This window comes from Excalfactoria chinensis, chromosome 2 (assembly GCF_039878825.1).
Source record: "Excalfactoria chinensis isolate bCotChi1 chromosome 2, bCotChi1.hap2, whole genome shotgun sequence".
Lineage (NCBI taxonomy): Eukaryota > Metazoa > Chordata > Aves > Galliformes > Phasianidae > Excalfactoria > Excalfactoria chinensis.
This window is the reverse complement of record NC_092826.1, coordinates 76,376,555-76,400,505: the sequence shown is the minus strand read 5'-3', so window position 1 is coordinate 76,400,505 and position 23,951 is coordinate 76,376,555.

Below are 23,951 nucleotides of genomic sequence, written 5' to 3'. Positions count from 1 at the left end.
GAGATAGAATTTAGTCTATTAGGTCAAGAAATTATTGCTGTAAAAATCTTTCAGGCAAAGAATTTTTGGGGGATTTTTTTAAGCTATACACGACTCTGTGGATAATGAGATCTTTTTGCAATAGCATTAGCATATCTGACAAGGAGATACAAGAATATACACCACGGGACATAACCTAACCACGAAAATGTCAAATGTTAAGAAAGAATTTCCTGATGAACAAGTTGTTCCTCAATTGTCCGTGACTTTGTGACTTTTTTTCTTGCTTTTCCCTTTAGAATAAAAACTGTTGTCCATCTTCTTGTTATCTGGACAATAAGAACTGCTATATTGGGTCAGAGTATATCTTACTGTTTCACTGCCTGAGAGCTGTTATTAAAAAAGCAAGCAGAATCAGATTGAAATGTAGAACTACTAAATGTATCTCTATTTAGCAAATAGCCAATTATCATCTCCATTAAAGAGCTTTCGTTGTTGTTAAATATCAATGGATTTGAATGTATTTCTCCAGACAAAGAGACAGAAATGCCATTATGAGATTTATACTGTTTTAAATGCAATAGGAGAGAGAGGGGACAGGTGTTTTGCACATCAGAGAAAAAGCATTTGAAGAGTGTTGCTCTAGGCATAGTTTCATGTATCTGACTCAGCATAAATGCACAAGTAGGAAGGAGAAATGAACCAGAAGAATCAGCTCAGTGCTGCCTGGTGTCTGTTCACAGGGCTATAAGTATTAGCTTGCCTCTTTTTTTTTTTTTTTTTTTTTTTTTTTTTTTTTTAATCTTTTTTGTTTTAATTAATGCTTTACCTTTCTACATTTCCCTGGAGCCACAGTCTGAACTTCAACAGCAGTGCATGGCCATTGACAAAGTTCTCTGGGAAAAGAACCTACCCAGAAGTGCTGAGCAGAAACCAGGAGAAAAATGCACGGGGAAGAAAAGCTTCTACAGAAGAGCGAATTATTTACTGCAGGCTATTCCTCGAATTTAGCCATTTCTCCTGACTGTGGATAGGCCACAGAAAGATGATGCAATATTTATGAATTGATCTGCCATTCAAATGTTTCCCAGCAGATGCTTGCTGAGAACACATATCAGCCAGGCAGTTGTTCATGAGTTACTGTACCTAAGAGGCGGCTCATTCCTGAAGCACCTCAGCCATTAAAAACATTTGGTGGTATTTTTTGCTCCTAGTCTGTCTCACCTATACAACTGAGACAAGAAGGACTCCTGACAAGTCAACAGAAAACAGGAAAGCAGCACTGAGGCTTTCATTCTCTTGAGAAGAAAAGGGACTGAGAAGAACAAAAAGGGAAACACTAGGAGAGAAAGAAAGTACAAACACCAGGCACAAGTCATTTGAAATCTTGTCTTACTCCCTTATGTAACAGGATTATATCCAGCTGGAGTTCTGCTGTACAGCATGAAGTGTCTTTCTGTGATTTACTTGCTTTTGGGATGGTGCCTAGTTGCTATTCCTACACGCTCTGATGAACAGCAATTTGTTTCATGTTTTTGACATCTAAAATATCATTCATATTGGAGGATGCGTCTATTGAGAGCAACACAAGGAGTCACACACTCACAAGTGCTGTCTGTGCTCTGAACTGGCAGAGAATGAGCCAGTTCTGGTCTAAAAACTATTTAACCTAAGGTCAGAGTGGACAACTGCCTGCACTGCACCACAGACATGTATCCTGACAGATGACATGAAGGGAACAGTTTACAACTCTATTGTTTGGGAAAACCCGGTCAGATACTCTTGTGTCTGACACAGCCTAAAAAAAACACATTCAAAAGGTAAAAGATAAATGGAGGACTGCTTACTCTTTCCAGACAGGATCAGTTCATAGTTAGGGCAATTCTGCATTCTATTCTTTTATCCTATTGCTCTTGGTCTTGGTGATGGAAGGGGGTGGGAATGCTACTGTCTTTGCAGAATTCTTCCTGATCTCCAAATGCTCTGAATTTTAACTTCAGAATTTCTTCATCATGCAGGAGATGAAGAACAGAATCTCTCATTCATGATGATCTAGTTTTCTGCCTTGTACCTTCCAGAAAGTGTCCTTTGCTCATGTAGCCCACAGATGTTCCAGTGAAGAGCTGTCTTTTGTGTCCTAGTTTAGAAGCTCATTTTGTCTTAACTCTTCCTTTGAAAAAGAAGCCCAGAACACAGGTTAAGTATAAACACAGAATGCTTGTGTTGCTGAATTCACAGACTTGCACAGTGTGAAAGCAAGTTATTAAAGGTCAGGTAGGCCATTGCTTTGTGCTTTACCACCAGAATCCCAAAAAGGGACTGTCTTTCACATATGCTGGTCTCCCTACTATGAGGCAAGTTAAATCTGCACTGCTGTCTCCAGCACAAAGCAGCTCAAGACATCCATTATTTGCCTTCTTGTTTAAAGCGTAGTTTAGGATTACAAAACTCAACCTGTTTTAAAACGAGATCCAAATACATAGCACTTTGTGTTGTGTATTCTGTTTTAGAAGGATTACCTTGGTGTAAGAAGAACTTCTGAGGCAACTTGGAAGTGAAAGTTTTGCACAAAGCTATCAGTTTATTCTACTTTTGAATTAGATATAAATGTGAAAGATTTTTACCTTCTTACTACCACAATCTATCTTCACAGTTTCAATGCCTGTAATATTTGTAGTATCTTAGGAATATTAGTATCTTAGGAATATTAGTATCTTAGGAATATTAAACTTGTCTACTGAAGGTATTCAAGTTCAGATTCCAGCTTTCTTATGGGAAAACAATTTCTTACTTAATATTTTATATCCAGTACATTGGTAAATATAAAATTATATGTGATACATGGAATTATGCTCCTTCTTTCCTGTCTTTCTCACCCTCAAATACAGTGAACAGTTATGGACCATTTGGCTCACAATCTGAATTTCAGTTCTGGATGTATTGACCTCATCCTTACTTTCTATAGTAGCACCAACAGTTTTGCACACTCTTGCCATTTGAACTTCACAGTACTTCTGCTCTTCCTCTTCTTTCTGCCTCCATCTGAGAGTGGTACATTTTTGCGTATTGGAAAGATGTTAGCTAAAACTTCATGTAAAACCTAAGAACTGCACTGAAACAGGAGTAATGCATATTCTTCAGCAGCAAAAACTAGGCCTGAGTATGACTCTGTTGAAATTCGAGTCCTTAAAGGAGGAAAAGGATGAAGAGAAGGAATAGAAGGAAGGGGGCCCAGAACAACAACAACAAAATCAGAGATTAAAATACTCTAGCTTCTATGGGTTGATTTTCTTGCATAAATTAAAACAGGATTGGAATGACAGTGATTTTTCACCTAACATTTGAACATTTAAATTTGTGACATCTATTACACCCGGACCTAGTTAAAAGACATTGACATTTCTTGAGGGAACAAACAGCAAGGTAATGAACTTAGGTAGCTGTTGAGTGAACATCTACATTTTGCACACAGGATTGTGAATTTTGCCCTCAGGCATCCTCTCAATGAATCAATGTTACATGTTAGCTGTAGCCATCTGAAAGCATCCACGCTCATTTGAGTGAACACTGGTAATTTCATATTATCTGTGGAGTTATTTTTAATTTCCAGGAGTTTATGGTTGCATATTCCCATCTATCACAGAGTACTGCTCAGTAAAAACCACTGGAAGCCAGCAAGTGACTGTCAGCTATTTTTTTTACTTCTGTATCTAACAGCAGTGTTCTTTTTACTTTTCAGATAAAATTAAATGATGTATCATTCACACTGCCCATTTTATAAACAATTTTTATTTAGGGAATACTAAAGAATACTTGCAAAAATATTCTTTGCCTAGTATATGAGGCAAAGAATGTACAATACTTATGCAATATAGTGTTTAGTTCTGTGAAATGATAGACATGGTATTTAAGGAAATGTTGCTTTTATGTAAAAAAAAACTAAGCGCTTTTTTATACTCTACATTTATTCACTCGCTTGGTAGTAGTTGCTAGTTGAGTGCATCCTGTCCAATCCTCATATACAGGAATGGGAACCAGCAGGGAGGCTCGGTATTATTTGCTGAGAAATAATAGCAGTTCACTCCTCTGTCAGGGCAACATAAACATCATATTGATGTGTTGTTTTTTATTTTAATTATAAATAATCAGCCTTCTTTCCCCTGGTTATACTTTCCCAACTGAATAATTCTGTCAGTTTTGTTTCACATCTTACTCACTTAGCTTTACAATCACTTGTGTGCATGTTTCAACCGCTATTAAAAAATATTTTATAAACACATATAATTAGTAGTAGGAGAGTCATAAATGTCCATTGGGCTTTTATAAATAATCTACAAATTTGCACCTGTCTTGTTATACTCAAGAAAGTGTCAGTCCAATGTAAATGAAGATGTGTTTTATTGCCCTTATTGTTGATTAAACCACTACTAGCTGGAGTGGAAGGGATTTTTTTTGAAAAGGCTGTTGAAGAAGAAAACATAATTGTATCTTTGATAAATTTCACCTCTTCCTCAATACCCAGGTAAGTCCTCAGTTAACCATATCAGAAAATGAAGGAAAAGAGAAATGGAGATAGAAGTAGAGTGGTAGAGAAGGCTGGGTTGGATGCTGTATCAGGAAAAAATGGAGCAAACAGTGGAGAGCATGGGGAGCAAAGTGCAGCCAGGCTGCCTAAGCATGTGCATATTTGCATGGCTGTTGAAACACAGTTTTCTTTCTTTTGTTTTTAATAGTTATTTTGCGAGGTAACCATATGAAAATACAGGACTTTCTTCTGAGGCACAATTGCCTCAGAAAAAGGCAAATGAAGCTCCTGAGAATTTAATTGTTTAACAAAATGTGATGATTTTTGTGGGTTGTTTTGAGGATAGTACAACATTTTGGTCATTTGAAATCAGATCAGACTGCATCTTCTTTTACAAGCTGTCAGTCCAGATTCATATTCTTCTTAATAACAATAAAAAACATGTTCTGTGCGTCTGGCTTTTACTTTTATTTTTGTTGTGTCATAAAGACTCAATTTGGACAAGGTTTTGGATGTTTTCTCTCCCCTTAAGCACTCCTACAGAAAAAAAAGAAATGGTTTAGATTTAACAACAACATGTTAATATATGCAGTTTGCCTGCTGTCCGTACAGCAGCTTTAATGCATAACTGCAGAGGTTCTCTAAGACACAAACTTAAAATTTGAGAACTATATGGGACCCAAGATCCTCATTCAGTTTAAATCAGTGTCCAAAGAGGATGCTGATTCATACAAACTAAGGTTTTCTCTCTTCCATTCCGTATATTAGAATCAGAAAGGGTATTTCAAAATAAAAGTTTCCAAATTCCTTCACTCCTTCATTTATCTGCTAGCTAATTAATTATTGATTAAGTATGCAAAAAATAGATTGAAAAGTAGTAGTGAACTATAGTATACGAGAGCACTGGAACAGAAAGGAAATCCTATAAAATTCTAATGATCTCTAATACCAGAGGTTATTGCATCTCACTGTTGGTACCTAACAATTATGCTAACATAGGACACCACAGGAAGGGCATGAGGTAGTATAATTCCTTGTGGCCTAGAGAGATGAAAGCAATAGCAGAAAAGGAAAAAAAAATCCTAACTAAGAAATTTTGGTCATGGTTAACTTTGCTGAAGGAATATTGTGGAAATAGTAAATGTGGAACCTTGATCCAAAGCTTATACCTTTGGAAGGAAAAATTTTTAAGCAACAGTAAAAGCAGAGGTTATCTATCTTTTCTAGGGGACTCCTCTGTGTTCAGAGCAAACCAACTGGGAAACAGGATTTCGCTGTAAGCAGCTGTTCTCAGTGTCTGCATTTCAATCACTCTCCTGTTGGGACTACAATCCATTCATATGCCAGCTGTAAAAATCAACTGGTATTACAATGTGCTTCAACATATTTGCAAAATGGAAACAAGTACTGCAAAATGCATGCTTTAAGGTCCCAGTAGCAAGCCAAATACCAGAGCACACATCTGAAAGAAGGACAGTAAAAGCACAGGAACTTACAGTGAAAACTGTATTAAGGAAGCAAGGAAGGGGTTCATAGATAAGCAGCTAAAGTGCATTTCTCAGTAACAGGAAGGACTGCCTTTGTCTCCAAAACACCTAGTCCCACCTAAAAGTTGAGTGAAGACGAGCAAAAAATTTTGGCAGTACCACACATTCCTATTATTTATATTTGCTAGAAGGAAGTTTGTAGAAAGTTATAACGTTCATTAGAAAACCTGCCTTTCAGCATCTACAGATTGTAGCCTGCTTGTATTCACAAGCAGGATGAATGCATACTTGTCTGCTTTAATGCTGTAGAAGACCAAATTTTCCAGGAAACAGCAAACAACTTTAGCAGCAGGTGGCTGAAGCATAGCCTTCTAAAAGCTGTTAAAAACCATTTCTGTTTAGGAAATAAAACACAGTTGCAAGCTATGTTATTTGCACTTATCAATTCAGTGGAAGAAGTCACCTTATGTTTAATTCAAATTGTAGTCCTAGTTTGGACAAGCTTAGAACAATTGAGTTTTACAAATCCATTTAAGTGATTCTCATGTTGGTTATTCACACTGTTCCCTATGCTCTTTATAGATAAGCTTTCTTCCTATTGATGGAGGCGAGGTCTGAAACAGATGTGATATGGGGGAAGGAAAAAGGTACTGGCACTCATAGGAAAGAAGCACATATGGAGGAAGCACGTAGGGCTATGGATCAGAGGCGGATCAGCAATCAGTATCTCTAAAGACTTGAGAAACATCACCCTCCTTTTCCACCACCCAGCTCCACTTAATGATACAATCAGTATCACACACATAATCAATGCGCTCATTGCACACAGTATTACATCTCAATGAATATTTCTTTTTGACTCATTGGTAAAACACAAGATGAATATAGGGGGAAATAAAGTTCAAAATTTATTTATTTTTATTTTTATTTTTATTTTTATTTTTATTTTTATTTTTATTTTTATTTTTATTTTTATTTTTATTTTTATTTTTATTTTTATTTTTATTTTTATTTTTATTTTTATTTTTATTTTTATTTTTATTTTTATTTTTATTTTTATTTTTATTTTATTTTTTTTTAAAGAAAGATCACAAGTCCTAGACAGTCCGAAGAAAATCCATCCCTCAGAAAGAGAGCTGTTCCTTTTCCACTTCTGTGAGTCTATTTGCTAGGTGATCAGTTTTCCATTATTTGCATGGTAACATGTTTACCAGACACTAACGTCTATTAAATGGGAGCAGAGTGAGTTAATTTCACAGGAGAAGATCACTCTGCGAAACCCACAATATTAATTTGCTAATCTGGTTGGGTCAAGAGCCCTTGGAGATGAGAATTTTTCTTTGTCATTACTGGAGAAATGCAATTCCACGTTAAGATTTCAGATGCATTTTTATTCTGAACAAGAAATACTTTGGAAATAAAACAAAAACACACTATTCACTAACTAACTACATATATATATATATATATATATATATATATATATATACTTTAAGTATAAATCACAATCCAGGGGTTCCTGCAGAAGTTTGGGTCAAAACATACATTGTTCCCATACTCCCTTCCTTTGCTAAAACTAGATGGACCTCTTCCAGTTGACCACAAGACTTTGTAAAGAGGGAATGCTATGGTTCTAGCCATGTTGTAGTTCGTTTTGATTGATTTGATTTATATTTCCTCACTTTAGTTAATGGAAGGGGAAAAAAAAAAAGGGGGGGGGGGGGGGGTTACAAATAGGCAGGACCTTCCCCCACAAGCTCTTATGTAGCACATGAGCACCATGCTGTACCATACTGGACAGGGCAGCTCTGCCCCCTGAACAGGGCTGAAGACACCCTCCTTTTCAGGATCAGCACAAAATCTCACAACTAACTTCCAACATTTTTGAGGAGTAAATGACAAACAGTGCATCTTCTAGACAATGTCAGTTAAAATAAATAGCAAGCTGTCACCTGATGTCTTGTAAGTCTCTCTTGGGAATGTGAAACTGGCAGTTACATGGTAAAAAGGCAGTCTCAGAGGTTCACACAAAGTCACAAAGCACTTCAAAACCAAACCCAGCGCTGTGTTACAGGGTTTTAATGCTGACAAAAGAATATGGAGTCAAAGACTGGAGATAGAGATGAAAACTGCCCTGAGATTTCACTCCACACACAAAAAAATATGTTTGAGATACTGAAAAATGAACTAGATAGTAGAGAAGTGGCGCAGTTATATAGCAGTACCAAACTGGGATGAGAACTTATGCTCAGCCTTTCACCCTCCACACAGACTGGGACTGAAATTACAATGAAAATAATAATTTTCATGTGCTCATTTAGGAGCATGCATCTACACATGCATAGAAATGTAGGGCAGCTTATATGCATTCCCTCCTCTGCTGCCCCTGGATCTCCCACTGAATCCATTTCACCTGCTGGAAACCTGCCCTGCCCATGCTGCCCACAGGCCATGCAGCACTGTCAATATTAACAAATACTTTTGTTAGGAAGCAGCTCTGCTCTCAGCAGCAGGGTTAGTGTTTCCCTACGTGTGCCTTTATATCTTCAATATTCCTCAAGTAAGGCAACACTGCTATCAGTTACATAATTCTCTTCAAGCACAACATTTCTAACAACAGAAAGATGTAGCTCTCAGGGTCATCTGCAAGTGGGGAGTACTCAGAGTAGCAATGTAGGTATCACCCAAAGGGGCATCAGGATAAAGCACCAAGTTTTGGTCTATCTTCTTTTACAGAGAACAAGTCACACAGTTGTCACAAAGCAATGAAGAAGACTACGCATATTACTGCCACAGACATGCCAAACTACACCATCACAGATGCATTGCTGGGCAAGGAAGAGGAATGTCAAGGGCTGCAGAATCCATGTGCTATTTTATCGTCTCCTGTAGTCCCTGGAAAACCACCTCCCACATCTGAAAGTCCTATAGATTACATCAAGAGATCAAGGTCTTCGGGGATGTGATGTGCAGTATTCCAGGCCTGACCTGTTGATCAACAGATCAAGCCGCTAGAACTTGGAGGCAGGCAAAGAAGTTCACCTGAAGCGTGACCCCAGAAATTCTATAAAAATAATCAGTTTGTAGATGGTTCACTGATAAAAAGCAATTGGGCATCTGCCCAATTCTAAATTATGAAGTGGGGAATAGTAACAGTGCATTAATTAGGGCTTTTTCACTCCTCATGTAGCTATTCTGTATGAAGTACATTTTCTTCGTGATTAGCCATGACCTTTTAAGAGATAAGCTACTCAGATGATTCATACATCTTAGTACACTTGCAAAGGCAGAGCTTTTGTGCCTTTTATTCTGGCAAACAGACAGAATCAAACAATGTGGAAAGAAGCACTAAGGCTACATGGGAACAATTTTTAAAAGTAATTTCTGGACGTCACTGATGAATCCTTGCCAAGAATCACAGTCCAATTTTGAAAAAGCTAGGATAGGCACTCTCTATCCAAATCCATATATTGTACCCAAAGATAGTGCAAGTCTCATTTTCCATCCATTCAATCAAAACCAGTAAGAATTTAATGAATTAAGTAGGTAAACCAAAACACAACAACAACAACAACATCAACAAAATACTGGAATGCACTGTAAGTTAAAGATCATGAGAATCTTAAATCCCAACCACATTCCAGCAGATGTTCTACTCAAACTGTGCTTCAAGGTGTAAATAAAGAATAAACTGCTCAATGATATGGACAAAATTTCAGGAAAACAATTCTTCTAACAATGCATATTGCACTCAGCATCCTCAGAATTCCTATACACAGAATGACCTGAGTTGGAAGGAACCTCAAGGATCATGAATCTCTAAGCCCCCTGCCACAGGCAAGGCCACCAACCTCCACATTTAATACTAGACCAGGCTGTCCAGGGCCCCATCCAACCTGGCCTTGAACACCTCCAGAGACGTGGCATCCACATCCTCTCTGGGCAGCCTGTGCCAGCACCTCACCACTCTCATAGTGAAGAACTATGGAGGGAAAAGGCAAGAGGAACTAAGACACTAATTGTCATAGAGGTTATTTCAACAGAGAAAACCAAATAAAAGTACAATAAGAATATCTCAGAAGAACTGCTTTCAAATTAGATTGATTTTGTGCTGCAGGAGTTTGAGCGGCCAAATAAACTTATTTTGAGGATGGCTAACTGACGGGCCACTAACACTGAAAAGCTTCAAGGCAAAATTAACTCCCAGTTTAAATGAATGCAGAGAAATGCAGAGGTCTTAGAGAAAACAGCTTTAATTCTTCAAAAAATCTAGTAATCCTGCTACAATCTTTTACTGAAGGCTCTATAATACATATCACTGGTAGGTACCTATTCAAGAGACTGTCTCTGTAATCTCATTTAAATAGACCTCAGTGATGCCTCATGTTGCATATTCCATGTCCTTTCCACTTGAATGAATGCTGTATTAGGATGAGGGTCTGTAATGTGTTGAAAACTGATGTAAGATAGTACCATGGAGTTATCTAGATCAATCTACGTCTGTGACAGGGGAGGCCATAGGCCTGTGGGCCCCCGGCCCCAAACAAATGGGAAGGGAAAAAGGGAAAGTGGTAGGTAGATGGGAGCAAACAGAGAAGCGGCAACGATCTAAGGAGGAAGACTTATTTTGCTAACTATGATATTGGAATACAAGAAAACACAATATAATACAATCTAATTGAAACTGAGGCTAATAAATCAAGTAAAATAAGAAAGAGAGAGAGGTTTCCGAAAACCAAGAAGCCTACTTTGAAACTGAAGGCACCACGGCTTGGAAGCATACCCACCCCTGCTGGCAGGCAGTGAGAGAGAGAGCCAGCATCACTTTTGTGACATATTTCCCTCTCTGACCATGAGGTCCTCTGGGACGTGTAGTTCTTCTCTGTGCTCCACATGATGTTATGATGTGGAATATCAATAGCAAAAATAACAAAACCATGACAAATATCTTAATAATAGTTTAACTTCCTTGGACTCCAGCTAAGGTTATGATCAAAGCAAGACAGCTGATGACACCAAGTTGAGCAGTTCAGTTAATACAATGGAAGGAAGGGTTTCCATCTAAAGGGAGCAGGGCAAGCTTGAAAAGTGGGCCTGTGTAAACAAGGCCAAGTGCAAGGTGCTGTGCCTGGGTTGGGGCAATCCCAGAGATGAGTAGACTTGAAGAACTCATTGAGAGCAGCCCTGTGGAGAAGGACTTGGGGGTTTTGGTGCATGAGAAGCTGGACATGAGCCAGCAGCATGTGCTTGCATCCCAGAAGGCCTGGGCTGTATGAAGAGTTGCCAGCAGGGTGGGGGACGCAGCAGACTAAAAACAGAGCTCATACTGGAACTAAAGCTCAAAATTTACCTCCAGTCTAAGTGTGACCAGAATAGCAACAGAAGTGCTTAAAAAAAATAAATGGGCTGTAATAGAACAGCAAGATCAGACAGTAGAACTCTCAAGTGAGGAAAGAAGATTCTCCAAGGCCTCTTCTCCACTGGTACACAGCTCAGAACAGTTGTGAGCACAGATTCACATCTGTATCCACGGGAACTGCTCGTGGATTGTTGAACTGCAAGCTTCTCTTACTTTTAAGGATGTTGTTTGCATTGTCATGAAGCAATGCAACATTGGACGGCTGTCAATTTCTCACACAAACACAAGGGACTGTGTTGGTACTGAATAGGACTTAAATACTTAAAACTAGCAGCAACCACTTGGGCCTGCTACAAGCATATCATATGGTATGGTTTCTTTGATATTCATTTTCTTCCAAGGGAAAGCAGCAGACAGCTGGAAGAAGTAATTATTAAAGAACCTTCTTTGCATTACTACTGCTGTACAAACGCACTAGTCAGTGGTCATAACACAACACTGAGTTATACAGAAGTACAGTTATCCATGTTAAAAAAAAAAAGTCTTATAGAAATGTTGTGTCTGTTCTATATGTTGTGTCTGTTTCTCTCACACAATGAAGGCTAGTACAGCAAGAGCACAAAAGTTAGTTTCAGAAAATGCAAGACAACTTGATTAAGCTAAATTTCTGTTAATGGTTTTTTTGTTCACTTGGCTGTAAGTATTAGAATTCCATCTTATTAAGAAATAATGATTTCATAGATCAAGAAATTTTTTACGAAAAGGAAGGTGCAGCACTGGAACAGGTTGCCCAGAGAGGTGGTGGATGCCCCATCCCTGGAGACACTCAAGTTCAGTCTGGACAGGGCTCTGAGCAACCTGATGTAGATGCAGGTGTCCCTGTTCATTGCAGGGGAGTTGGACTAGATAGCCTTTAATGGTCCCTTTCAACTCAAAAGATTCTATGATTCTATGATCATACAAGAGAAGATGTGAACAGCCACCCATTCTTCTTAATGGAGAGTAACTTTTATGAAATTTCAGAGCAAATTAGTTTCTTCAGGTTTCTTCAAGGAACTCCTCCTGTTTCCTTTGTGGTCCAGGTACTTGGGTATTTAAATGGCAAACTTAAGATTGTAGTAGTCATGCAAACTTATAGATCAGCCCTGTTGGTTTTCCACTTCACTAGTGAATGGGAAGAAGAAGAGAAATCTATTGTACATTCTCAGAAATCAATTTTTAACAGCTAAAATTGGTCAAATTAAAACCCATCTCCTTCCTATTCCCTTCAGTAAAGGGTAATTTCTGAAGAAATGTCAGCTTTCAAATTTCAGCAATTTTCCTTATTTAAAACACCCTATTCCTATTACTGAGTATATTTTCCTTTGTAGTTTTCTTCAGTTTACAAGGAAATAACTGTTTTCTAAGCTCAAACACTACAAAGTATTTATGTTCAAACACAGATGAATAATGAAGTTTCAGTCAAGTACATGTATCTTTCAGAAAAGGTGCAAGCAATTGTAAACCAGAGGCTAGGAAGTTGTCATTCAGAGATGATGATAGCAGTCACCACTGTTGGTTTTTTTTTTTGCAGGTCTTGCCTGAAAGAAAATGTGTGTTGCCTTATCAATAGTTTCTATATTTACATACACTTGCTGTAACTGACCAGAGCAAGTCGTATTTTACTAGACAAGACTTTCCGCTCACAGGCTTCCTGATTTGTGTGACTGCAGGCCTAAGGACATCTTGTCTTTCAGAAGAAGGTTAATCTATTTGCAAATAAGCTGTGCTCTGGGTGCTGGGTCACGTGAGGTTGCCTAGCATTAACCTGTCTTGAGTCCAAGAAGACATATCAAATCACATGCAACCCAGTGCAAGCAAGGCTATACAGTTTTTACAATATATTGTTTGCAGAAAATTTACTCTAAAAATGATATGCTTTTCAAAGAAACAAACTACATACATTAGTAATTTTCATGTACTGTTCCACTGTGGCAGATAATGAGGTTTCACATCCTCTTTTACTAATCACAGAATCAGGGATTTAAGTGCCCTTGTCAGAGCACACAAAGAAACTTAGTGAAAACAGGTCCAGTTTTACTTCTGAAAATATAAATCAGAATATTTTTATTCAAAAAATTCTGCCATAAATGCATGACATCAAGCCAAGCAAGCAATCCATTTGCCCATGCCTTAGTTTGAACATCTCTTCAGTAAGAATTGAATGGCATGTGAGTACCTGATGAACACTGTGTCATTTGTTTCCCATACAGTAACCATTAATAAAGCTTTACACTACAGCTTACAGAAGCATCAGAGAGGAGTTCAAGTGCTCTAACTCTTGTCTGAACCCTGTGGTAGGAAAAGCAGAGATCAAGATGCATTTGCAAATGAACCTCCTATATCCTAAACTGTTTTGTAAGGACAGTTAAGAGTCATTCAGCAGATGAAGGAAATATACAGGTTTGCTCAAGTAAAGGAAGCATCAGCCTCCCTTAGCAGCCCTGCATTGAAGTGCTTGTCATAAAAGGAAAACATCCCTTTAGCGGTGGCCAGGACTTTTTACATTTTGTCTCATCTCCCATTAGCTCATCTTTCAACAAACCCATCCCTTAAAATGTGTTAAAAGCCTGTTAAAAGTAGGAGAAGTGAACCAGGCAGGAAGGAACTATTTTCCAAAGTATAACTACCTTCTTTGGTATCCTCTCTTTCTAATGATAACATTCATAAACTAAAATAAATAGGATAACTAAAGCCTCAAAGTGGTGGAAAAGGAACTTCATGTATGACTTTTTTCAGCAGATGCCTGTTCTTCAACTTGAAAGCACTGGTGAGGGGTGGGAGGCTGCCTCCCAGACTGCATGTAGTAGGCATTCAGTGTTACCTGGTGGAAAGTTTCAGATACTTCTATTTCAAAATCAAAGGTGGAAAAAACTGTGCTCTTCATTTTATTTAGCAAAAACATCCAGCATTTACACATCTAAACACTAGACAATAAGTAGTACCTAGCCTCTGTTGTCTGCAAAGTTAATCCCTAATGGCCACAAACACTTGCAGTAATCTCGCTGATTAATATTAAGAGAAATCTCTATCTACAGCTATTTTCATATAAAGGATAAATAATCAAAGTGAATTTTGCACTAAATAAAAACGAGAAGATCTGATGATTCAGCATACACTTACACAATAGCTACAGTCATTTAAAAGGAAAATAATAATTCAGTGATGATGCAGGCATTTCAAAAGAAAGAATTATCATGCCTGTGACAGTCTGTCTTTCCTTCAATAGAACATCATGGAGAAGTCACATATGGCATTGTATTTCATTGATGCACTGTAAGGTGAAAGACACTTAAATGAGAGAAATTCAGCTGCTGACTCTGAGAGTATCAAAGTATTTAAATAACAGCAAAGCTGAAATTAAAATAGCTGAGACATAAGAGTTTAAGAGATGACCTTCTCTTGAAAGGTGACGTGATTTGCCAATTATCCATCAAGCTCTGTGTAACCATTTGATGCATTTGTCACATATAAAACCACTCATTTTAATATAGTGGAGAGCAAGGCTTTATTCATTGTGAACTAGCCTCATTATCCCATTGTGTATTATTACAGAGACAGCAAAGACACTTTTTAATGCTTCACCTTAATGGCCTGTGAGTGAAAGATGCTTACCTGTCCCAGCTGTCTAATACCTTAATAAAAAGAATGTGCATTTATAGCAGAGGGGTAACTGCACACCAAAATGAATATGTTATTTCTCAGTATGACCACCACATCCTTTCCAATTACAGTTTTACTTCTGGACAGACCACAGTCCCCTTGTTTAGGGGTCAGGGTCATTTATTTCAATCTACAGGCTGTTTTGATTTCTTTTCCCTTATGCCAATAGCCATTGGGCAATGCAGTAAGTGTGTCTGTAAAGGGCTGGTGTACATGTAGAAAACAAAGTACAAAGGATTGCCATCATGGAGAGATCGATCAACACTATGCTGCTGAAGCGAAAAGAGTGGCAATCAAGATACAGCTAAGACAGGCAGTGACTATTTGTAGGAAGAAGACGTGAGCTTTAGTTCCTTCAAAACAAGTGAATGTATTTAGAGCACAGAAGGTACATTTGCTTCTTAGATTTCTCCAAATAATTGTTATTTATATTTGACTGATAAAGAAAAAAGAGATCGTCAAGAGTAAGTGGAATACTGGCTAGATAACCACTGGCCTTATGCAAATTCAGTCTGACTTTAACCAGTACAAACACTGAATGGCTCTTCTGAAGGTGGTGGAAATGAGTGAAGGGAGGAAGATTCATCTTGAAAGAAGGGAGAATACAAAAAACATTAAGATGTTAGAAAGAGGCCGTATGTTAGGAAAGCATAGGATCTCAGGAGTTTAGAAAGAAAACAAGAATGAGTATAAGCAGGTGAAATGGTGTTTATGCTGTAAATCAAATTAACAGTTCCCACCCCATTACGGTCATGTTTACAGATAGTCATTATAATTGACCATTTTTTAATTTTCATTTCTTTATTTTTACAAAGTAAGAACTGAAATGATGAGAAGGCCAAAAATCTCAATTAAGTGACTGAACAATAACAACAAAATCAAAATAAAACTCATTTTGCATAACTTTGACTTCAATAACTGTTACCAAACTCTGCTGAAGTTATAGCATCCTGAGGTCTGCAGATTGTCTTAGGAAAAGTTTAGTTTGCTTAGCTTAGAGAAGAGAAGGCTCTGGGGAGACTTCATTGTGGCCTTCCATTACTTGAAGGGAGTGTATAAACAGGAGGGGGAATGGCTGTTTATGAGGGAGGATAGTGATAGGACAAAGGGGAACGGTTTTAAACTAAGACAGGGGAGGTTTAGGCTAGGCATTAGGAGGAAGTTTTTCACTCAGGGGGTGGTGACGCACTGGAACAGGTTGCCCAAGGACGTTGTGGATGCTCCATCCTTGGAGGCATTCAAGGCCAGGCTGGATGCAGCTCTGGTGGTTGGCAACCCTGCCTGTGTCAGGGGACAAAGAGGTTGAAATTAGATGATTTTTTGGGCCCTTTTCAACTCAGGCCATTCTATGATTCTATGATTCTATGATTCTATGAAAAGTAAGAGAAAAATAAAGTAGTCCAAGGACAAATGGGACAGAAAAAGAGAATGTATAATGGGTCTAAAACACAGAATGCATGTCTAGAAAAGTAGATACTGCAAAAATGTAGAAAAAGGAAATACTTTAAAATTAAAACAATGGTATAGAACACAGTTGAGGGAGAATCAGATGTGAGTAAAATACTGCATTGTAGTGTAAAAATATAATGTATTTGAAGGACTAGAAGAGTTAACAAGCATCCTGTTTATCCTGGATGCACTAAAAAGTTTTCAAACGTACTTTCAAATTGTTAATGCATAATGAAAAATTAGCAAAAAGAACTCTAAAACAATACTGAACATTTGCAGGACCTGGAAGGCTACAAAATTTTCAAGATTGGCATACTCATAAAAGCACATCATGCTTTTAAACTGCACAACTTTCATCAGGAACTCACAGGAAAAAAAGACAAAATGGATAGTAAGTACAAAAGAAAGATCCAGGCCACATCCTTTGATCAACCACAGTCACAAATGTACTACCTATGATAACATGTGAAAAGACAACCACCTTCCAGAACCTCTAGAAACTCTGCAAGCCTCTCATTCAGACTTGCTGGAAGCAATAATACTTCTGTCTTTGCTTCTCTGGCTGCGCATTTGCAAGATGTCCCTCTTACCAGAACTTACAAGGACCTTGAAACTAGCTCATTCTAAATTGCATTTAAAGAAAATAGCTCATACACCAAATTTTGTTGTTGATATGATGATGGCATATCCAGATTTGTTTACAGTTTCTCCTTCCTTCCTTCCTTCCTTCCTTCCTTCCTTCCTTCCTTCCTTCCTTCCTTCCTTCCTTCCTTCCTTCCTTCCTTCCTTCCTTCCTTCCTTCCTTCCTTCCTTCCTTCCTTCCTTCCTTCCTTCCTTCCTTCCTTCCTTCCTTCCTTCCTTCCTTCCTTCCTTCCTTCCTTCCTTCCTTCCTTCCCTCCTTCCCTCCTTCCCTCCTTCCCTCCTTCCCTCCTTCCCTCCTTCCCTCCCTCCTTCCTCCCTTCCTCCCTTCCTCCCTCCCTCCCTCCCTCCCTCCCTCCCTTCTTATTGAAAGTGAAAATTTAAAGATAAAGTTTATATATTTTATATATATATACATGAAAAACACATGGGAATTTCTGAATGGCTGCTTGAAATATGAAGGTCTGCCAAAACTGGAATGCTTAACAAAAGCAAAGGAGAGCAAGAGAAAGAAATAAGAACAATAATGAACATTTACAAAGAAAAGTGTGGTTTCTCTCTTTTCTCCTCTCAGAACAGTAGCGACAACTACTGAAGACAATTAAAATCTTCAGTTCAGATAAAAATCCCCAAACACTAAATGCTGTACATAGCCTTATGGAGCATGAAAAATGGTTGCTGCCCCAAGCACTTGTGTTCTAAAAGGACAGGACAAAGGACAGAAGATGAAACAGAGGTACAGAGGGCATCCTCTTGAAAAAACGCTGTATTCTTTAGGTGCTGAATCAATGAAGCTCTTAAATATGCAGACTGTTTCTTTGAAGATATAGTTCAACATACCTATTTCAATAAAAGCACATACTTAAGTGTTTTGGTGGACCAGAGCCATGTTGTTTGGCAGCCTGAGCCCAGATGACGTCTCCTCAGTGACTGTGTAGAAGGTGGGTAAAGGAATAATTACAGCCCACTGACCTCACTGTTAGGAGTCCCAGCTGCACTTTTACTCATAGGCACATTCAGGCCCCCATGCATTTTCAGAGGTGCTCCTTTTAATAAACTTTAGAAAAATCTAGAAAAATTTAGAAAGTAATTAAGGAATTGTGTTATGAAATAAGGAAAAAGTAAACTTCCTGTAAAATTTCTGTGCTGTGTTTGTGGTAAAGCCAAGAAAAACAACCCAAAGATATATAATTTCCCTGTGAGAAGTTTGAACACTTGAAAACACTAAATTGTTAGGTTACACGATCCAGTCTTACAAACATAGTTGTGCAGGGCAACAGGAAAGATGGAAGAGAGCCAGATTGCCCAGTGGGTGGCATAAATTAGCAAAGAAACATTTCAAAGAAACATAAATATAGAAAATATACCACAGTTTTCTTACTTAACTTAAAACTGTAATGAACACTGTTGTATAGTAATGTATTTTTTTTTAGCTGCATCAGCTGAGCGGTTCCAAGAATTCAAGTTACATCCAGTATGCTGAAGATGCCTATACAAAGCTTCAGTTGTCTTTGGTGAGCAGATATCCTTAATAAAAAAGACACAAACCACACAGAGTACAGTGCCCTGACAGAATCCTCCCTACAACATCCTTGTCCCATCACTGGGGAGCAAAAACACAAGTTGGTGTGTTGGATCAAATCAGTTTCTTGCAAATGAGTCCACAATCACAGAGAGAAGACTGACTTTTCATCTACAGAAAGTGCAGCTCAGCAATCATTAATGGCTGGGATGGAACTTTCTCTGTGAAATTAGCTTTTCCTCAGGCTGGTCAGAAAGGGTTTTCTCCTGAAATAAATCCCAAAGTTAATGCAAAACAATGATTTCTGTGTTGCTCAGCTAAATCGAACCATACATATTTTCTCCTCAGTTATTTGGCTTTTTGAAACTGTGGCTCTCACAAGTCTCTATGTACAATCTATCTGCAATAACTACTATGAACCCACAGTCAGACCTATAAAAAGATTTCTGCTACCCTACAGCAAATAAAGGCTAGATAGCCTAATTGTATTACTACCACACTACTTGTTTTCTCTTGGGATGCCTGTAGGCACTGAGGTCTTTCAGAAGAGAGGAATTAGAAGAAGGTGATTGCTGTTAAGAGCTTCAAGAGCTCTTAACTCCAATAGGAGGCAACACCTCTGAGAAACTGCTCAGCAGCATTTTGCACTCTGGGAAGCCCCTCTCCATGTAGAATTGGAAAAGTTTAATTGTTACCTTATGTGGTTATCTAATGGTTTCATTACCAGTCCTAATATAGTGAATTTCAGAAGTTGTGCCACCCACTTTCTCTTTGGATAGGATATATTTTCAAAGAACTACTTAGGGAGCTGAGGAACATACAGGGCTTTCATATTATTTGAGAGAAATATAAGAAGGAATACAATAATAATAATAACAATAATAGCAATAATAAATAAAATAAAACTACACACAAAACAAACAAACAAACAAAAAACAAAAAAACAACAACACAACAGGCACAAACAAACACAAACAAAAACAAACACAAACAGGCACAAACAAAGCAAATGGCTGTGAAACTTAAGTATCAAGAGAAAACAAAGTCTTAGCATTAAATTCACCTGAATGCTATTGCCCATGCAATTACTAGTCTTGTTCTTTTCTGTTTGCTGAATAATAACAATGCCATAGACCAGTAATAATGGACTCAGAGGACTCAGATTCCTTCCTTTATAGTTTTCTCTGGGACATTACACAATCTGCATTGCTTCTAGTTTATAAGAGTTTGTAAGAAGCATGCTTCTCTTCACTTCCTTTCACATTTCACACTGGGACAGGAAAAGAAATGAATGCAAAGCACTGAGACCTGCTAGCACAGAGAAAGAGGAGGTGAAAGGAAAAATACATATGCTCCCCTGATGGAAAGCACACTGTTAAAGGTGAAAAACCAAACTAGGTTTCAAAACTAATCAAGTATACAAGGCTGCTCATATTAAAAATGAGAAGGAACACATCCGTAGCTTTACATACTTTGTATTACTTTCTCATCTTTGCAAAAATTTATTTTCTAGTAGAAGTACACTTCTGTAAACTGCATTTAAAATTAGCAATGTGTCTTTCACCCATGTGCCTCAAACTCTTTCACAAGACATAGTTTTCCCAGTTGGTCATAGTCAGATGAACAGGGCAGTTTTGTGAAGTCCACCTCATAAAAATGAAAAGCAAGAAGGGGAGATGAGCAACCCATTTTCCAAATACTTGTGTTGACTCTTGACTTTAAGTTCATTACTACACATGCAGAAAGTGGTGCAGTTCAAATTCCTGGCACAAGCAGTTTAACCAGAAGTGGAAATGACTGTAAATACTTATTTGCCTAGACTAGAGACCTCCGACTTGGGAATTCCATGTTCAGTTTGTTATTTTGCTGTAGATATTCAAGTATTTCAGGAAAGGTACTCTCTGGGCTTAGGACAGTCTTAACTCTGGTAGTGTTATGAGCATAATTACATTAAGCATTAAAAGTTTTTGAGGTACTTCTACAATGCCCTGGCAATGGGTATAGGGTCAGTTAAAGGACCCTTTGACAGTCCTCCCTGATGACATGGTGACAAAAAGGCTAACATGCAAAGCTCTTGACTCTTGGTCCTTTGCTCGACCTTTCATCAATTAGTTGCTCTAGATCGCCATTCTGCAATTGTAGCCTGCTATCCTTCTCTTTTGATTTATTAGTATTGCTCCCCTGTCTAAAACAATGATGACTATTACTTAATCATTGAACAGCAAGGAATCAGGGAGTCCTGGGTAACCTTTATTTTCTAGCAGACAATATTAGACTACCAGTGCTGTTTGAGCAGGGAAATGTCATGATGAGGTCACAACATTCAGTTCTCCCTTTCTCAACCATTTTGGCACAGAGAGATTAAGATGAACACAGTCCCAAACACACCACTCTGCCAGCAATGCACACACTTCTGAAAAACCTTCAGGAGCTGCACTGAAACTTTTAAGTAATGAAAACAGGAGAAAAAGAGGAGTGGGAAGAAAAAATAAACACAAAAAACCAACGAACACAACAAAACAGAACAAAACAAAAATCACAAAAACACCAAACTCCAGAGCACTTTTCTTCCATTACACATTACTCTTGTTGAGTTTTTTTTTTCCTTTTTAATTGCATCAATAATAAATAAATAAATAAATAAATAAATAAAGTCTGAGAAAAATATCACATGGAACAACATCAAAATTTAGGTGAAAAATGTTTACATTAGGCTAATTTTATGTACAGAAATAAGAAAAACAAAGATGATCTTTCCCACTGAATCTGAGCAGGAATTTTTTGCAGTCCTTACATAAGTACTGAAGAAAGGGAGAGATAGAATATTAATATTGCACTTGCTGGACATTTTCAGAGACCAAACAGTGGATGTCAACATAGTGAGGTGGTGGATGGTGTATTTCAGCAGTGGCAACAGCAACGTGAAGGACAAGCCATGTAGCATGCCAGCTCTTGTTCTTGGCTGGTGAAAATGTGCAACTAATGATGACTATGTTGAAAAATAGTGTTTTGTAGCCGAGAATTTGCTCTATCAAATAGTTATGTTGTGTTCTTTGTATCTGTTGTTGTATCCACCAAAATAAATAGGAGGCATTACTCTTGGAGCAACCTACATATCCACACAAGGCAAAAATCATGTAGTAGTCTACTGCACAAAGCATTTACTTACATTGTATTCCATTGCCTAAACATCTACAAATTGAGATGAGACTTCCCATAAGATTAAAAGTATGTTTCGAATTTATTCATATTTAAGTTACCAGAAAGACAGATAAAAGTTTGCAATGCCATGAGACTATAAAGGAAAAAGAAAATCAGAGAAAGGTCATTGGAGGCCAGCAACTGAGAGACTAAAGACAGCTTGCAGAACAAGAAGTTCATTTAAACACAGTAATTTGAAAACAGGCACAACAGGAGACGATCTATATTATCTTTTATTTGCTGAATCTTTTTGCTTTTACTACTGCCAATTCCACCCCTGCAGTTCAGACCTGGCAGCTAAATCTCTGTTGCTTTCCAGCAGCTTTCAGAAAACAGATAAGGAACCAAGTAAGCAAAGAAATAGGCTAAAGTACTCTCTCACTCTCTGTTCAAGTACAGCGAGTGAATCTTTCTTTACAGCATCATCTATAGGCTTGGGAGCTCTTGACAGCAGAAATCTTACACTGACCTAGAAACGTCTGAGTCTATGACTGCCATAAACTTTGTGTTAATAGTTTCCTAAGTTATTATATACTTTTCAGCAGTATTGTGTATATCTTGGCAAAATAATGAGACTTAGTCTGCTCATCCTCAGGCCCCACAAAGGTGATACTGTCTTGATATGTGAGACTCCAGGGCGTTTTGGCTTCTGCAGAGAGAAATAGGAGGAGAGACTCTAGCTATTATCTAGCTGGCACAGCCTTTCTATAGAGGAAAGCTCATCATGTTTTACACGAGAAATTATACACAAAAGATGATTTAGAAAAAAAAGCCTATGGACTATTTTATTGCCATGCATTTGTTGTCAGACTTTTTTCATGAATTGCTACTAAGCCCAAATGTTCTCAACCTACTTAGAAATATTTTCCTCACATCCTTCTTACAGGCAGCTGCAGCATTCTGTGTGGACTACAAAACCAATCTTTTTAAGCTATCAGTGCCTGCATTTGGATTCAGGTTTTTTTGTACTTTGTTGATTCTGCTTTAGGGTCTTAAAAATAAATCAGCAATTCATTCGGTACATCTTTACACCTTACAAAATAGTTGAAATGCTATAATGAGGAGACAGAATTGAAGATTGTGTGCTGTGTTCTATGTACTGTAGGATCACTAACTTCAATGGGAATGCTATGTATTGTTCTTGCTTTATACAAAACTAAGCATTGAGCTTGCATCTTGCTGTTTATCACTGTACAACATGCAAAGCAAAACCTTGCATAGAGTTCTGGAAGCTGCCTGTTCCTTCCTCCCCAGTGGTAGGTTACAGGCTATTACTAAAACTACCAAAACTTTCCATCCTTCTAGGGTAAAGTCCAAAATGAGATCTGGCTTTGTTCTTCTCACTACTGTCTCTTGGTGGTGCCTTGAAGCTGAAGTCCTCTAATTTCAAGAACTCCAATTCTAGACTCTGGATGGTGAACAGCTATGAACTCTGCTTGCTTCTTTTCCCTCAAGAATTTCTTCCTATGTGCGATACTGTCCTTACTAACTACATGGCTATGTTTTGAATTCAAATGCTACCCTTTGTTGTTCGGGTAGTTTTACCCAACTATTAAGATAAATTGTACAGACCAATTTTCAGCTTCTGTGATCAAAGAAACCCAGACTTCCCCCTCTCTTCATTTCTGTATCACAAAGAAACCAAAAGACTTCTAGAGTGCATTTATAACAACTGCTTGCAGTTTCATCATCCTTGAGAATGAAGTCTCAGAACTCCTCTTTTCCAACCATGCTTCTGCCTGTGCATTATTCTCAATTACAACCCATTTTCCAGCTTTATTAATGTTGCTAGGTATGTTTATGTGGCCCATCCCGTTAAATTACTGATCATTTCAATAGAACAGTGGGATAGGACTGATTTCTCTGACCTACAAATCTGATTAGTGATTTGTGCCAGAGGAGATCTGGAACTGGAAAAGATCAATCATTTCTCACAGAGGTCTCAGTGAGACACAAGATTATTCTTTAACACAAAGCTTGGGCTGTTCTCTCAAACAGGAGAGGCTGGACAAATGTGGCACACAATTAAGTCCTAAAAGGCTGTCTGCCTATCCCAAAAGGAATGAACAGTACAGCTCAGAACAGAAT